The sequence below is a fragment of the Canis aureus genome, chromosome 2 (assembly GCF_053574225.1).
Source record: "Canis aureus isolate CA01 chromosome 2, VMU_Caureus_v.1.0, whole genome shotgun sequence".
Classification (NCBI taxonomy): Eukaryota; Metazoa; Chordata; class Mammalia; order Carnivora; family Canidae; genus Canis; species Canis aureus.
The window spans coordinates 73,445,001-73,462,784 of NC_135612.1; the positions used below are offsets into that span (position 1 = coordinate 73,445,001).

The 17,784-nt window shown below is 36.7% G+C and overlaps 1 protein-coding gene and 1 pseudogene across 4 annotated transcripts in view; one reads left to right on the plus strand and one right to left on the minus strand.

Annotated features, from left to right (window-relative positions):
• The window catches only part of PDS5A (PDS5 cohesin associated factor A), a 152,092-nt gene that overhangs the window by 7,338 nt on the left and 126,970 nt on the right, over nt 1-17,784 (plus strand). The gene's annotated exons all lie outside the window — the stretch shown is intronic.
• LOC144291520 (CDGSH iron-sulfur domain-containing protein 1 pseudogene) lies at nt 7,722-17,451 on the minus strand (annotated as a pseudogene).

The following is a 17,784-nucleotide window of genomic DNA, read 5'->3' on the forward strand; positions in this document are numbered from 1 at the left end:
GTATTAAATTTTTTTTTTTTTAAATAGTAACTCTGATTCCCCTTTCCCCCAGCAGTGGCAATCACCTTCTACTTTGTATCTCTGAGTCTAACTACTGTAGGAGCTTAGTATAAGTAGAACCATATAACATTTGTTATTTTGTGACTGGCTTGTGTCATTTAGCATGTCTTCAAGGTTCATGCATATGGTATGTGTCAGAATTTACTTTTTTTTTTTTAAAGATTTTATTTATTCATGACGAGAGAGAGAGAGAGAGAGAGAGAGAGAGACAGGCAGAGGGAGAAGCAGGCTCCATGCAGGGAGCCTGATGTGGGACTCGATCCCAGGTCTCCAGGATCACACCCTGGACTGAAGGCAGTGCTAAACCGCTGAGCCACCCGGGCTGCCCCAGAATTTACTTTTTAAGGCTAGATAAAATTCCACTGTGTATATATAAAACATCTTTTGTTTATCCATTCATTTGTCAACGGACACTTGGGTTGCTTCTACCTTTTGACATCCGTCAGCAACTTTTCTTCTCTATCTCATAATTTTGTGACTCGGGAATTTGGGCTGGCTTGGCTTGATTTGATTATTCTTCTCCATATTCCTTACTGTGCTCATTCAGTAGTATTTAGCTGGTGTCTAAACTGGTCTAGAAGATCCACACTATTTTCTCTCAAACACTTAGTGCCTTAATAGGAACAGCTGTAAGGTTGAACTCCGCTGGGCCTTTTTTCCTATCTATGATGGCTTCTCTACATGGGCTCTCTCACAGGATATTTGGACTCTGGATTTATTCATGGATTCTTCATTCAGTGTTTTATAATCTACTGTCTTTATTCCCTTTGAGAGTCGAATTATCACAAAATGATCATTCTGGCTTTGTGTCCTTTTGAAACATCTAGTGTCTTTTAGACATGTCTGAGTCTTTGAGCACTTCTTTGGTTTCTGGTGCAAGATGTTCACTTTGTGCTTTCTTGACCCAGATTTGAATAGGTCATTTTTACCAGAAAGCCTTATTTGCATTTTAGAGAGTGGTGTTTATAAACCAAGGTTTGGGCATACGCTTTGTGTTCGCATTGGTAGTAAAATGTAATTTTTCAGGCCCTTTCAGTGTATAGAGCTAGGAAATGTACATATATACTTTAAATCATGAATTCATTCTGTTCAGTTAAAATCCAGCACCACAAGGGCACCTGGGTGGCTGAGTCAACAGAGCATGCAGCTCTTTTTTTTTTTTTTTTTTTAATATTTTATTTATTTTAGAGGGATAGGGTGCAGGAAGGAGGAACAGAGGGAATGGGACAAGCTGACTCTGCATTGAGCCCAGAGCCTGGAGCCCAGAGCCTGTCCTGAGGCTGGATCCCACGACCGAGCCAAAATCAGGAGTTTAGACCCTTAACCAATTGAGTCACCCAGGTGCCCATGCATGTGACTCTTAATCTTGGGTTTGTGAGTTTAAGCCCCATGTTGGGGGCAGAGCTTACACCACAGTTTTTCCTAAACTTCCTGCATTCCATGTTTGTATCATCCTTCTCCTACAGTATAAACCCTGTTTTCCCTTAACTTTGAGAAATTTATTTCTTGTACTACCCTGCTGTAAGCTCAAAAAAATTCAATACTCTACCAGTATCCCTTGCAAGAATTTTTTTTTGTTGTTGTCCCCCTAAGGTTGTATAGAGTGCCTATTTGTTAGTTACTTGAATTTGAATTCTTTTGTCTGTTGTTATGAAATTTGTATACAAGTGGTTTGTTTGTATCCCAATTTTTATATACACAGAATACTTTTTATTTCCACTAATAAATGTGATTCTTGCTTGATTTTTTTTTTATTTGTGCTAAAAAACACATAACATGAAATTTACCATCTTAACCAATTTTAAGTCTACAGTACAGCTCTGTTAACTATGTGCATTGTGGGTCTCCCTCTGCCCCTTTTCATGTACACATTGTTTGTGGTTTTTTTAAAGATTTCATTTATTTATTCATGAGAGAGGCAGAGACATAGGCAGAGGGAGAAGCAGGCTCCTTGCAGGGAGCCCAATGTGGGACTGGATCCCAGGACTCCAGGATCACGCCCTGAGCTGAAGGCCCACGCCCGCAGACGTACAACCGCTGAGCCCCTCAGGCATCCCTCATGTTCACATTGTCAATACAACATTTCTCTATAACTTTTTCATCTTGCAAAACTGAAACTCTGTACCCACCGAAAAGCTTCTCCTTTCCCCATCCTTCCCAGCCCCTGGCAACTACCATTCTAGTTTCTGTTTCTAGGGGTTTGACTACTTTAGATAGCTCATAAGAGGAATCACAAAGTATCTTTTTGTGACTGGTTTATTTCACTTAGCTTAAGGTCCTCAAGGCTTATCCATTTTGTAATATATGACAGAATTTTCTTCTTTTTAAAGGCAGTATTATAATTTGTTATGTGTATACACCACATTTTCTTTTTCTTTTTTTTTTTTTTTTCCCACATTTTCTTTATACAGTAATCTGTTGATGGATATTTAAAGGTTGCTTCTGCTTGGCTATTGTGAATAATACTGCAGTGAACATGGGTATGCATACAAATTTTTGAGATCCTGTTTTCAATTCTTTTGTATATATACCCAGAATATATCTGTTGGATCATATGATGATTCCACTTCTAATTTTTTTGAGGACCCTCCCCCCATACTTTTTGCCATAGCAGCTGTATCTGTACCATTTTACATTTCCACCAGTAGTATACAAGGATTCCAATTTCTCCAGATCCTCACCAGTGCTTGTTATTTTCTGTGTTTTTGATAGTGGCTGTCTTAACAGGTATAAGGTGATGTCTCATTGTGGTTTTGATTTGCAGTTTCTTGATGAGTGATGTTAAGCATCTTTTTATGCTTTTTGGCCATTTGTGTATCTTCTTTGGAGAAATGTCTGTTCTAGCCCTTTGCCCATTTTTTAATTGGTTTATTTGGGGTTTTTTGGTTGCTGAGTTATAGGAGTATTTATATTCAGTTTTAAGGATTATTTTCTTCTTTTTATTTAATTTTACATGATTCAAGAGTCAGTACTATATAAAAACATACCTTAAAAAAAACATACTTTTCAGAAGCCTTACTCCCATCTTTATCCTTTCCATTTCATTTCATTTCTTTTTATAAGATTTTATTTATTCATTCATGAGAGACACAGAGAAAGAGAGAGAGAGAGAGAGAGAGAGAGAGGCAGAAACACAGGCAGAGGAAGAAGCTCCTTCCCACAAGGAGCCCAATATGGGACTTGATCCTGGATCCCGGGATCACACCCTGAGCCAAAGGCGGACGCTCAACAGCTGAGCCACCCAGGCGTCCCCGTCCATTTCATTTCTATGTACACACCCACTATAGGTAATCATTTTGGGGGTTCCTGGGTGCCTCACTCAGTTGAGTGACCAACTCTTGATTTCAGCTCAGGTCATGATCTTGAGGTCCTGGGATCCAAGGCTTCCTACCACGCACCGTCCGTGTCGTCCTCCCCCCCCCCCCCAACCCCATTGGCAGCTCCATGCTTATTAGCAGGGAGTCTGCTGGAGGCTTTCTCTTTCTCTTCCCTTGCCCCTCCTCCTACTCATGCAAGTGTGTATTTTCTCTAAAATAAAAATAAATAAATCCAATCATTTTCATCAGTTTGTGGTCTCTCCTTTCTGTGTTTTCTCCCTTTTTATTCAAAACGAAGACTGCTGGATGTACTCTCTTGTACTTTGCTTTTTCCCACTTGGAAATCACTCATTTCACTTGGAAATTTCCTTATCTGGAAATCTTTTTAAAATTCTTTTTCATGTTGTTTTAGTACTCTGTTAATGTGCCATAGTTTATTCAGCTAGTCTCATTGTTGCATTTGAGGTTGTTTCTGATATTTTACTATTACAAATAATGCTAATGCTAACCTTGTTCACGTGTTCTGTATCTGTAGAAGTGTATCTTCAGGGTAAATTTCTAGGAGTGGAATTGTTGGGTTAAACAGTACATTTATGAATGTTGTGTTGTGTTTTGTTTTGTTTTGGGTGGTCAAATTCCTCTCAATAGGGGTTGTAGCATTTTGGACTTCTGCCAGCTAGTAAGAATGCTCAGTCTCATAATGTATTCTCAAGTAATGCTTTCATTCATTCATTCATTCATTCATTTAAAGTAATGCCTACTTTTAAATTAGCAAATTGGCAAATTAATGTTAAAAAAAAGCTGTCTTAATAACTCCTGGCAACAAGAGTTCTTTATGGGAATGATTAAACTTACATGTCACATTGAGTTCAGAGGGGTAAAGAACCCTATCTAGAGCTCCTTAAAAGCTCAGAATGGAGTGAATTTTTTAGTTTCTAGGTTGTTTAGTTTGTTTAAAGAAGTGAGGATGGGTGAAGATGGAGACAAATGTTAGTAACAAAGGTGGTATTGAAATCGTCAAGTCTCACTTAGGTCTTAATTCAAAACCTTAAATTAAGTAGAAATTAGGTGAAGATATGTTAAAAATCATATATAAAATAAGGTGCATTGGTATGTAGAATATTAGCACCAAGGAAAAAAACTGATGCGTTATCACAGTAGGAGAGTAGTTCAGTTTAAGGTCATTAATGAATTTTGTTTCTATTAGCTTCTATTTTCAGAACTAATGTTTAAGTTAAACATTACTTGGCTGAGGTTGTTGGTACATGGAAATATGTCCAGTTGAATACCCTGTTCAGAAAGATAAAATGAGTAGAGTTTATATATTGTATAAAAGCCTAATAAGTTTTTATTTGCTAAAGACAACAAATCAAGAGGTTTCTAGGTAATGGTTGGAATAGAAAGCTGAACACAAAAATAACCAAGGAATTTACTAATCATCTTATTTGCATTTAATTTATTAAATTAATGCAGGGTTTCCCTACAGGTGTGCTTTTTATTTTATAATAAATTTATTTTTTTATTGGTGTTCAATTTGCCAACATACAGAATAACACCCAGTGCTCATCCCGTCAAGTGCCCCCCTCAGTGCCCGTCACCCATTCACCCCCACCTCCCCGGGTGTGCTTTTACACAGTTACAGGTGTGCCTAAATACAGGAATTGGAAGGACTCCATATTTGGAGGTTATAAATATTAGTGGAGTTTTTTTTGTATATGATATGATATTCTAATTTTTCCTTTCTTATTTTTTTTTATAAGTAATCTCTACCCCCAACATGGGGCTTGAACTCGACCCCAAGATAAGAGTCACATGCTCTGCAGACTCAACTAGCCAGATGCCCCTATGATGTGATATTTTAAAAGTTGGGAACTGCTATAATATGTTTTATTTTTCATGTTTTAAAATTATCATTAAGATCAAACATTGAAAATTTCCTACCAAGGTAGGAGCACTGTGATTGGTGCTGTTAAAATCAGCCCTTGAATAGCATTAGTCCATTGAGGGAAACTAGATTTATTCTAGAATAACACTGGAATGGATTTCCACTTCTATGAAGAAAGAATATTTAAGATTATCAAATATAATTTATAAATTAAATACCAATTATGTGCTAGGATTGCATTTGTTTCTTTGGATGAAGAGATACTATGAATTTTGACAGTCAAGAAAAGTTTCATGGAAAAGGTGATAGTTGGACTGGGATATGAAGACTTGGACTTTGATAGATAAATAGGTGGTAACAGATTCCAGACAAATAGAGACAAAAACAGAGTGGCAGAAGTATACTTGGTGTGTTTGAAGAAAATGAGAATAGTTTTGCTAGAGCTAACACATCTTAAAAAAGAGTAGTTGGGAGAAAAAAAGAGGAAGGTACCTCTTGAAATTGTTAAAATCCTTAAATGCCAAAGAGAGGAATTTGAGTTAAAAAAAAAAAAAAAGCACAAACCAACTCTCACACATTTGAGCAAGAGTCTGGTGTCTAAGTCCTAGTTTTGCATGATTAACAAAGCTAAGTGACCAAGCAGTTTGTTTACACGTGAATACCACCTTTGTCACTGATTTGTGGTCTTTTTGTCCTCATTTCCAGACCAGATAGCATCTTTGGTTGAATAGTAATCCATTTCTAATTGATATTGTCTGAATAAATCTGTTAGTTGGTGAGAGTTTAGTCCTATGACACTAGGTGTGAAGACTGTGAATGAGTAAAATTTTGAGTGGTTAGTAGAATGTTTTGTACTAGACTATCATATGAATTGGATTTTTATAACATTTTGTGTTTTTTTCAAAATTTTTTTGTAATTTCTGTGGTAGGAATTTAAGTAAATTTTAATAAACTGATGCCAAATTGTTAAGTTTAATACTTGAAAATTAAGTTCAGTGGCCATGTATAATTGTCCTATAATTTCAAATACTTGGATTGAATATCCTTCATCTAGCCATTATAAAATAAATAGAGGTAAATTTTTCATTGTACAAAAAAATCATCGAGTAAAAAAAATGTTTAATGATTGATTCAGCATGTATAAGAGGACTAGTTTATTTTTGGCAAATGCTTAGAAGATGGTTTTCTTCTTGAAGCATATACCTAAATAGTTTTGAAAAAACTAAATAAAATCATCAGGCAGTAATAAGATAAAATTGATTTTAGATCTCTTAGAAGTAATGCTATGTGATTTTGTCTATTTTATTCATTTCTCATCCTTTAGTTGATATTTTACCAGATTTTTTAGATTATAATATACCATTGTCTCACTTGTTCTTTATATTTTCTATACTTTATTATTCACTTAATGCTTTTTTTAATAGATGCTCCTTTTTAGAGTAATTTTATTTCTTAGCAAAATTAAGTAGAAAGTACAGAGTTCCCAGCAACTCTGTCTCCCCTCTCGACCCTCCCTCCCCATTATATCTAGCTGCAGAGTAGTATTTTTGTTATAGTCAGTGGACATTAATACATATCATCATCACCCAAAGTCCATATTCCTTTTTAAAAATTCTTTTAAAGAAATTTTTAATTATAAGTGTATTATTTTGATTTTCGTGAGACAGTATAGCATGAATATATCCGTATCATCAAATAATCTCTTAAAACATGATTTTTAACTTTTAAAATTAAAAAAAAAATTTAAGATTTTATTTATTCATGAGAGACACACAGAGAGAGGCAGAGACGTTGGCAGAGGGAGAAGCAGGGTCCATGTAGGGAGCCCGATGTGGGGCTCGATCCTGGGACCAGGACTGCAGGATCACGCCCTGAGCCAAAGGTAGACGCTCAACTGCCGAGCCACCCAGTTGTCCCAAAACATGATTTTTTTTTTAAAGAATTTATTCTTTAGGGCAATTTTGTTTCAGAACAAAATTGAATAGAAGGTATAGACATTTCCCATATATCTCTCTTTCCCACATATGCATGGCTTCCCCCATTATCAGCACCACTCACCAGAATGTTATGCTTCTTACCAACAATGAATCTATGTTGATACATACATAATCACCCAAAGTCCATAGGTTACCTTAGGTTTATTCTTGGTGTTGCACATGCTTTGGGTTTGGACAAACATATATTGACATATATCCATCTTTATAAAACATCTACAGTATTTTCAGTGAGCTGAAAATTGTCTCTGCTCTGCCTGTATCTCCCTCCTCCCTTCCTGTATGCTTTTTACCGTGGAAAATCTGAAATGTTCCTTACTTAGTGTTACTTATATATTTTTTTTATCTAAGTTGAATTTATTGTCCTCTGAATATTCCTAATTTTGACTTTTTTTATTTGGCCGAAGTGGAGCTTTAAGTGCCACGTTTTCTGGTTTTAACTGGATGCAGAAGATTTTATTTTTTATTTTTATTTTTTTGTTTTTTGGTTTTTACTTTTTCCTTTTTTTGTTTAAACAAATGTGCACCACGATGGTTCAACAAATAAGGCAAATGCCGTGAATATGAAAGCTGCAATTTGCAATACATCACATCTAGAACCCAGGGGAGGTGAACAGACAGAGGTGGTAGTCATTCTAATTAAACAGTCAGATGACATCATGACAAGTTGGTTTGCAGCATCAAAACTGTCCATTTAAGTTTCCTTTTTCTTAATGATCAGAGGTCCCACATTGTCTCCAGTCTCTTCATTGTGTTTTGTGTGAGATCCATCACAGAATGGAAACTTTTTGGACCTCCAACAACGACAGTACACAGTTTTATCTCCCAAATCCTCCATGTCATAAGCATGTACTATCTTGGGGTTGTCTTTCTGGATGTGAAGGTTTACCATAGATTTGTTGCGATGATCTTTAACATAAAACCTTCTGTAAGCTAGATAACCAATTGTAGCTGTCCCAGCAGCAATAGTAACTGCTGCGATCCATTCAATTCGTACGCTGGAAGTCAGACTCGTGGCGCCATCACTTGCAAGGTGTGTGTGCACAGGACACTAAAGCACAAACAGGCTCTTGCGGAGGGCCGGAGTCAAGGTGTGAGAAACGTCCTATACGCACCGACTCCGGATGCAGAAGATTTTAAATGTTGGACATAATCAGAATGCTTTAATTAATCTAGATTAGTGGTTCTCAGATTTTTAGAATTTTTAAATATCACCTGGTGCCTTTTAAGAATTAGATACTTAGTTAAAAAAAATTAGGTACTTGGTAATCTCCCACCCATTTACCCCCAATTTAGTAGTTTAGGGGTAGGCTCAATTTTCTGCATTTTTTCCCCCTGCATTTTCATTAAGCCACTCTGGTGTTCTTGATACAGGGAATATATATACTCTGAGAACCCCACTATATTTTACTTCCCTTTTTTTATTTTTTATTTTTATTGTTTTAAAGAATTTTAAAACAAGACACAGAGAGAGAGAGAGTGAGGCAGAGACACAGGCAAAGGGAGAAGCGGGCTCCATGCAGAGAGCCTGACGCGGGACTCGATCCAGGGTCTCCAGGATCACGCCCTGGGCTGCAGGCGGCGCCAAACCGCTGCGCCACCGGGGCTGCCCCTATTTTACTTTCCTTATTGCTAAATTTCATATTAACTATTCTCAAAAATTTTGTCTAAAATCTTTAAATTTAGTTTTGGGATTTTTACATTAAGTTTAAATTGTGCCCAGAAACAAACTTCACTCCCTAATTATTTTAAACTTAGCTATATCCTGAAAACATTTAAATTTATTTGGAAGGCATGCAATGATGTATACCATGATCTCTTGTACGTTATATGATGTTAGTCTGTTATCTAGAACTCTATTAATCTACCTTTATAATTTTTTTTTTTTTTGAGAGGGAAAGAAAGAGCAAGAGAGTGAGAAAGGGAGAGGAGTGGCAGAGGAGAGGGAGAATCCTAAGCAGGCTGTATGCCCAGCACAGAGCCACATGTTGGGCTTGATCTCACAACCCTGAGATCATTACCTGAACCAAAATCAAGTTGAATGCTTAACCAACTTAGCCACCCAGGCACCTCAATCTACATTTTTTGTATGATTTTACTAGTAGTTATTCAAATGTAATTTTAGCAAAATAATCCCCAAGCGTAATTAGCAAATAGGGTCATCTGATGATGTTTACTTATGAAAACAGACATTCTAGGTTTCCAAATGAAATCTCATTGCATCCTAGTCTTCTTAATTTGAGCTGACAGCTACAAATATAGCATGCTAGAGTTGTAAAAAAATTTATTAGTTTGTATAGATTTTACTAAAAGGAGTTGGACTTTTTCCAAAATAGAAGAGTCAGTAAGCATTGATTGTGCTATTTTGCATTTTCAATAGTGTGTGGCATTCCAAAACTAATAATTTTTATTGATGTATGTGATATGATCCCTGTGGGACTTTTTTTTTTCTTTTTTTGCCCTGGGACTCCTGAATCATCAATATTAAGAATTTGGTTTTATTACTTATCACTTCACTTTAGTTATTTTCAAATTGGCAGTGCTTGAAATATATGATTGCCCTCAGGATTTTTTTTTCCTTTTTCTGACCATTATGTGTCTTTTGTGTATTTCTCTGTGTATATCCGATTTAGGGTTCTTGGAGTTTCTTAGATGTGTATAATTCAGTTTGAGTTACTGTTGAAAAGTATTTGACTGTTATCTCTTCAAATATTTCTTCCCCATTTTTTTCTCTTTTCCTACTGAGTCTCCAGTCTGACAATATTCAGCAGTTTGATACAGTTTTTGTTTACATGCTGAAATTCCCCATTGTTATTAGATGTTGTCCCCCTTATCTACTATATCTTTGGATTTGTTTTTTTTTTTTTTTAAGAATTTTTTTTATTTGGGAGAGCGAGAGCACATGAGAGAGTGAGAGAGAGAGGAGAGAGATCATGAGCAGCAGGGAGGGGCAGAGGGAGAAGCAGGGAGCCCCCTACTGAGCAGGGAGCCCAACTTAGGACTTGATCCCAGGATCCTGGATCATGATCTGAGCCAAAGGCAGATGCTTAACTGACTGAGCCACCCAGTTGGTTATAGATGCCCTCAACTATATCTTTGAACATACTAATTTTAATTTTTTTAAGTTCCTCTCTGAGAGCTTAAGCATTTGCGTCATTTCTGGGTATGCTTCTGTTGTTTGTTTATCTCTTGGCAGTAGGTTTCTCTCTCCTACCCTCCTGTTTTTGATTGAATGCTGGACATGATGTATAAAAAAACAGACTGCGGTAAATAATAATTGTGCACAGCAGTAAACATCTCTTTTGTCAGGTTATTAGTGTGAGAGATTGAATTAGTTCTTATCTGGTTGAACTGGATTTGCTATATTTTGCTTTATTTTCTGTGTGTGTGTGTGTGTGTGTGTGTGTATGAATAAGTACATCTGTTTCATCAGTATGCTTTACCCTGAAACACTTTAGCACAAACATCATTAATTGGAATTCATGGTATAGTTTTTCTGTGTTGGAGGGTAATGTACATATCTTAATTGTACTGTTTGATGAGTTTTAACCGATGCTTACTCATGTACAACCCAAACTCTTCTCATGATTCAGAACATTACAATCAACATAGAAAGTTCTCTCATGCCCCCTTTAGGTAGTCCCTGCCCCTCCACCAGCCTCATAGTGGTAATCACACTTAAAATTTTTTTTAAAGATTTTATTTACTTACTTATTCATGAAAGATACAGAGAGGCAGAGACATAGGCAGAGGGAGAAGCAAGCTCCCCATAGGGAGCCTGATGCAGGACTCGATCCTAGGACCCTGGGATCACAACCTGAGCCAAAGGCAGATGCTCAACCACTGAGCCACCCAGGTGCCCCACACTTATAACTTTTTATTTTATTTTTAAAAGATTTTATTTATTGTATTTGTCTCTCATTTTATTCATGAGACATACAGAGAGAGGCAGAGACACAGGCAGAGGGAGATGCAGGCTCCATGCAGGGAACCTGACACTGGACTGGATCCCGGGACTCCAGGACCATGCCCTGGGCCGAAGACAGGCAGTAAACTGCTGAGCCACCCAGCTGTCCCCACTTAAATTTTTTTTTTTTTTTAAGATTTTATTTATTTATTCATGAGAGACACAGAGAGAGAGAGAGGCAGAGACACAGGCAGAGGGAGAAGCAGGCTCTGTGTAGGGAACCCAACGTGGGACTTGATCCCGGAACTCCAGGATCACGACCTGGGCCAAAGGCAGGCACTAAACTAAGCCACCCAGGGATCCCTATCATAGTGTTTTTTTTTTTTTTTTCATAGTGTTTTTGAGATTCACCCATGTTATTGCATGTATTATTTGTAACTATTCATGTCTCCATATTATTCCATTGTATGAATATCACCATTTGTTTTACCATTCTTGTATTGATGAAAATTTGGACTGTTTATGCTTTAGGCCATCATGAAGTGCTATAAACATTGGTGTACAAGTGTTTTTTTGGACATATGGTTTTATTTATATTGGGTAAGTACCTAGGTGTGCAGTCATTGGATCATAAGATAGATCATGTTTAATTTAGTGAGCAGGGATCCCTGGGTGGCGCAGGGGTTTGGCTCCTGCCTTTGGCCCAGGGCGCGATCCTGGAGACCCGGGATCGAATCCCACGTCGGGCTTCCAGTGCATGGAGCCTGCTTCTCCCTCTGCCTGTGTCTCTGCCTCTCTCTCTTTCTCTCTCTGTGACTATCATAAATAAATAAATATTAAAAAAAAAAAATTTAGTGAGCAGCTGCTAGTCAATCACAGGAGTGATTGTCCTATTTTACAGTTTCACCAACAATGTATGATAATACTGTATTGTCAAGAAATTTGTCCATTTCTTCTAAGTTCTGTCCATGTAAGGTAGATATTATAATATTATCCTTTTAATGTCTGTAGGGTCTGTGGTGATATTCTCCCTGTTGCATTCCTCATGTTGGTTTTCTTTTTTAAATTGATATGTTTAGCAAGAGGTTTGTCAAATCTGGTACTCTTCAAAGATCTCACTTTTGGTTTTGCTCATTTTCTCTATTGTTTTCTATTGATTTCTGTTTTCTCTATTTCATATAGAGAATTTTCTCAACCTCTGCACTCTAGACAATTTAGACCATAATTTTCTCAACCTCTGCACTCTTATCCAATCTAGACAATTTAGACCAGGTAATTCTTTGTTTTGGAGAGCTGTCTTGTGCATTGTAGGGCATCTAGTACTATCCTTCAAATGTACCTACTAGAGGCCAGTTGCAGGCTCCATCCTTCCAGTTTTGTCATCTGAAAATGTTTTCAGATGTTGCCAAATGTCTCCTTGGGGCAAAACCACTTTGGTTGAGAATCACCGTCCTGACAAGCTTTTTAAAGCTATTTAATATTTTTTTCAAAACACTATTTTAATTGCATCTCACTAGTTTTGACATTTTCATTACCATTCAGTTACAATTTTTTTTTTATTTTCTTTGTGATTTTTTTTTAACCTATGAGTTCTTCAGAAATGTGTGATTTAATTTCCAGATATTTGGAGTATTTGTAAATATATGATTGTTAATGATTTCTAATATAATTCTATGATTAGAAAACATTCTGTAAGATTATAGTCTTTTGAAATCTGTTAAGAGTTGGTTTTTTGGCTTCACGTATGGCATCTCTTGGTAAGCATATCATGTGCACCTGGAAAGAATGTGTAATTTGTTCGTTGGATACAGTGTTCTATGTAGTCATTTAGTGTCCATTTTGTCAGGGGATTGAGATTGTTATTCATCATCTAAGTCTTCACTGATTTTTAAAAAATGTTGGCCTCATTCTGCTGCTGAGAAAGAGTGATAAAACCTCAAACTGTGATTGTGGAATTGTATATTTCTCTCTTAATCCTGTTGATTATTCTTTCATTTGTTTTTTAATTCTGTTGTAAGGCAAATATTGTTGGAATTATAATTGTTAGATCTTTCTAATAGGTTGGCCATTTTAGCATTCTAAAATGTTCGTAATGTCTAAACTCCACCCTTTTTATAGTTTTTGTCTGCATTATATATTTTACACTTTTTTCTTTTAACCTATGTGTCTTTATATTTAACATGCATCCAGAGTATGGTTAGGTCATGCTCTCAAAAAATTTTTTATTACTGTTTTTATCCATTTTATTTATTTTTTAATCTTTTTTTTTTTTTTTAAGATTTTATTTATTTATTCATGAAAGACAGAGACAGGCAGAGGGAAACGCAGACTTCATCCGGGACCCGATGTGGGACTCAATCCCGGCACTCCAGGATCATGCCGTGGGCTGAAGGCAGATGCTAAACCTCTGAGTCATTCAGGCATCCCTGTTTGTATCCATTGTAGCAATTTTTGCATTTAGATTGGAGTAAGTCACATTTAATTGATGTGGTTGGATATATATGTCTACCATTTTGTACTTTTTCTATTTGTCTCATCTATTTTTCCCTTCTTTCCTGTCTTTTATCTTAATTTGCTATTTTTTTTAGAATTCTGATTATTGGTTTTGTAGGCAGAACCCTCCCCCCTTTTTTTTTAGATTTTATTTATTTATTCATGACAGACACACAGAGAGAGGCACAGGCACAGGCAGAGGGAGAAGCAGGTTCCATGCAGAGAGCCTGATGTGGGACTCAACCCCGGGTCTCCAGGATCATACCTCAGGCTGAAGGCGGTGCTAAACCGCTGGGCTGCTGGGGCTGCCCTAGGCAGACCTTTTTGGTCTGTGTGTCTGTGTCTGGTTGCACAGGGATTGCAATACATACCTTTTTAAAACGATTTTATTTATTTATTTGAGAGAGAGAGCATACAAGCAGCATGAGGGCAGAGAGAAGCAAACTCCCTGCTGAGCAGAGAGCCAGATGCGGAACTCCATTCTAGAACTCTAATACCATGACTGGAGCTGAAGACAAATGCTCAACTGACTGAGCCACCCAGTGCCCTGCAATAACTCATCCTTAATTTTTATAGACTTACATTTTTATTTTTATACTACATGTAAAATGTAATCATCTTTTATCAGTATAGGTCCATTTATCCTCCTCCCTTTATGTCACAGATATATTTATAAGCCCAACATTAAACAGTTCTAAGTATTTTAAATAAGTTGCAGGGGGAAATAGTCTTTCCTATTTGAGCACTTACTACCGTTTCTTGCGTTTTTCACACCTTCCCAAACATTGGATTTTCTACCTGATTATAATATCCCTTCAGTTTGAGGAACTTCCCTGTAGTGTATATTTTAGTGAGGATTTGCTGAGGTAATTTTAGTAGTTTTTATTTATTTGAAAATGTCTATTTTACCTTTTTTTTTTTTTTTTTTTGAAGGATATTTTTGGATATAAAATTCTGGGTGGATAGATTCAGTGCTTTAAAGATGTAATTCTGCTATCTTGTGTTCTCTAGTTTTTCAGATGAGAAGTCAGTGATTATTTGTATTTTTGTTTATTGTATGTAATCTGCAGTTTTTAGCTACTTTCAAGATACTTCCTCTTTTCTTGATTTTCAGCAGTTTCACTATTGTGTCCCAAGGGGCGTGTTTCTCCTGTACTTGTCCTGTCTTGGAATCACTGAGCTTCCTGGATCTGTAAATTTATGTCTTTCAGCAGATCTGGAAAATTTTTGGTCATTTCTCTTTCCTAGGATCCAATTACACACATATTAGATTTTTTAATATTGCCCTCAGATTACTGGGGCTCTTTACCTTTTTTCAGTCATTTCTCTTTGTGTTCTTCAAATTTGATAATTCCTGTTGATTTATTTTCAAGCTTCCCTACTTTTTCTGATGTCATCTTCAGCTGCACATACAGCCTAAAAAAATACAAAGTCATAGAGATTTAGGACGTGATCATATAGATCATATAGTAAAATACATAAACCTTAAGGGTAACATTCTGCTAATTTTTATATGTATTTACATGCAATCACAATTCAGACCAGATGCAGAACATTTCTGGCACCCCAGCAGGCTGACTTATGTTTCCTCCCTAGAGACAGACACTCTTCTAATCTCTCTTTTTTTTTTTTTTATGATAGTCACAGAGAGAGAGAGAGAGGCAGAGACACAGGCAGAGGGAGAAGCAGGCTCCATGCACTGGGAGCCCGATGTGGGATTCGATCCCGGGTCTCCAGGATCGCGCCCTGGGCCAAAGGCAGGCGCCAAACCGCTGCGCCACCCAGGGATCCCCTCTTCTAATCTCTTATTGAAAGTTTTGCCATCATACTTAGTACAAATAGAATCATGTGGTATGTATTCTTTTTATGTCTGGCCATTTTATTAAAACATCCATGTCTGAGATTCAACCTTATTGTTATGGGGTGCAGTAATAATTTTTTACTATATGAATATACCAAAATTTATTTATCTGAACTATTGTTAATGGGTGTTTCGGTTAATAGTTTTTTGCTTTCTGAACAACACTTCTTTAACATTGTGTGAGGTTTTTTAGGTAGAGTCAAGGACTCATGTATCTTGGGTAGGTATACTTTTTGAAGGGCCAGATAGTAAATATTTTATGCTTTGTGAATCAAAAGGATGCTGTGTATGTACTTACAGAAAGGAGGACAAATTTCCACAATTTTTTTGAACAAAATTCAAAACAGAATAATGATTCAGTATATTTTTTGGTAACACGGACTATTAATGAGAAGAATAGGATTCTGGGCGGTGGTGTGTGGGACTAACATTCACTTAATTGAAGTTTAAAGTTTGTGTTCCCTATCACCAAAATTGATTTCAGGTGTTCACCTATTAATGCTAATCTATTTTTTTTTAAATATTTTGTTTATTTAGTCATGAGAGACAGAGAGGCAGAGATATAGGCAGAGGGAGTAGTAGGCTCCCTATGGGGAGCCAATGTAGGACTCGATTCCAGAACCCTGGGATCACGACCAGAGCCAAAGGCAGTCGCTCAAACACTGAGCCACCCTGGCGTCCCTTAATGCTAATCTATAATGAAGTTTTGTGTATTTCATTTGAAAGTTTTTTCACAGAGCTAGATATTCCCAAATATTGATACCCATTTATGAGCATATGATTTTAACTAACATATTCATTGCTTGGGAGGCATTTATAGAATTCTTTGATATTTTTTTCATGATAATTGCCTTTTAGTGTGTCATTAACTTGCAGATTAACTGCTTACAATTGAAGGGTAGATGGAAGCTCCCCAGTTGCAGTTTGAAATGGCCTTTGGGGATCCCTGGGTGGCGCAGCGGTTTAGTGCCTGCCTTTGGCCCAGGGTGCGATCCTGGAGACCCGGGATCGAATCCCATGTCAGGCTCCCGGTGCATGGAGCCTGCTTCTCCCTCTGCCTGTGTCTCTGCCTCTCTCTCTCTCTCTCTCTCTGTGTTGTGTGACTATCATAAATAAAAATTAAAACAAACAAAAAAAAAACGAAATGGCCTTTGAAATGTGGAAGTTTCCTTGGCTTGTGCGTTAAGGTCCTAAAAATGTTGGTGGAATAGGAATTTGAGCTTGGAAATGAAGATCTCACTTTTTGTTATAATTTTTGGCAGTTATAGGAAGAAGGAGCTTGACATTTCTTGTGATTCAGCTAATGTTATTTGTTGAAATAACTTTACTATAATGTGTAAGTTTCACATATAAGTGCATAACAGTTCTGTAGTTACAGCTGAATTCATTGAGAAACATTACTAAGTCTGTAGTCAAAGCTACTTTCTAAAGCTATTCAGTGTTTAAAAATAATAACAAATACTATCAATTAAGGGCTATTGAGCTATTGAGTGCTAAAAGAAGCTAAAGACTACTGGAGTGACATTGGCAATAATAGCAAGAAAAACAAGAAAGAAGTCGTCTTTCTCTCTTCCTGCCCTCTTTATCAGTTTGCTTCCTGTCAAAGAAGTCTGTGCAATGCATTTTCCAGAATCCCAGTCTCAGCATCAGATCACAGAGTATACAAGAGTGAATTTGGAGTTAGCTATGTAAATAATTAGCACACTGTTCTACTGATGATTTGAACTTGCACAGAACAAGAATAATAATTTCATGTTTTCATCTAACAAGGTACACCTATTCTTTTAAAAATGAAGATGCTCTCTTCTCTTTCCAGATACTCTCAATAGTCACATGGGCCAATTTCTAAGTGATAACATACCCAATTCTGGGTGGTAACTGCTTTTTTAGTTAAAACACTATTCTACGTGAATAGTCTGAGTGGAGTTCGTCATATCCGATCTGCTGCTTGTTTCTGTAGGCTTGGGCAAAGAATTTTTATATTATCAAGTGGTTGGGGAGGGTTCAAAAGAATAATATTTCATGATACCTGAAAATTATATGGAATACTAATTTCATTATTTTTACATTATTAAGTGGTTGGGGAGGGATCAAAAGAATATTTCATGATACCTGAAAATTATATGGAATACTAATTTCAAAGTCTCTAAGTAAAGTTTCTTTGGAATACAGCTATACTCATTCGTTTACATATTGTCTATAGCTGTGTTCATACTGATACAGCAGTTAAGTAGTTATGACAGAGACCTTATGGCCTGCACAACCTA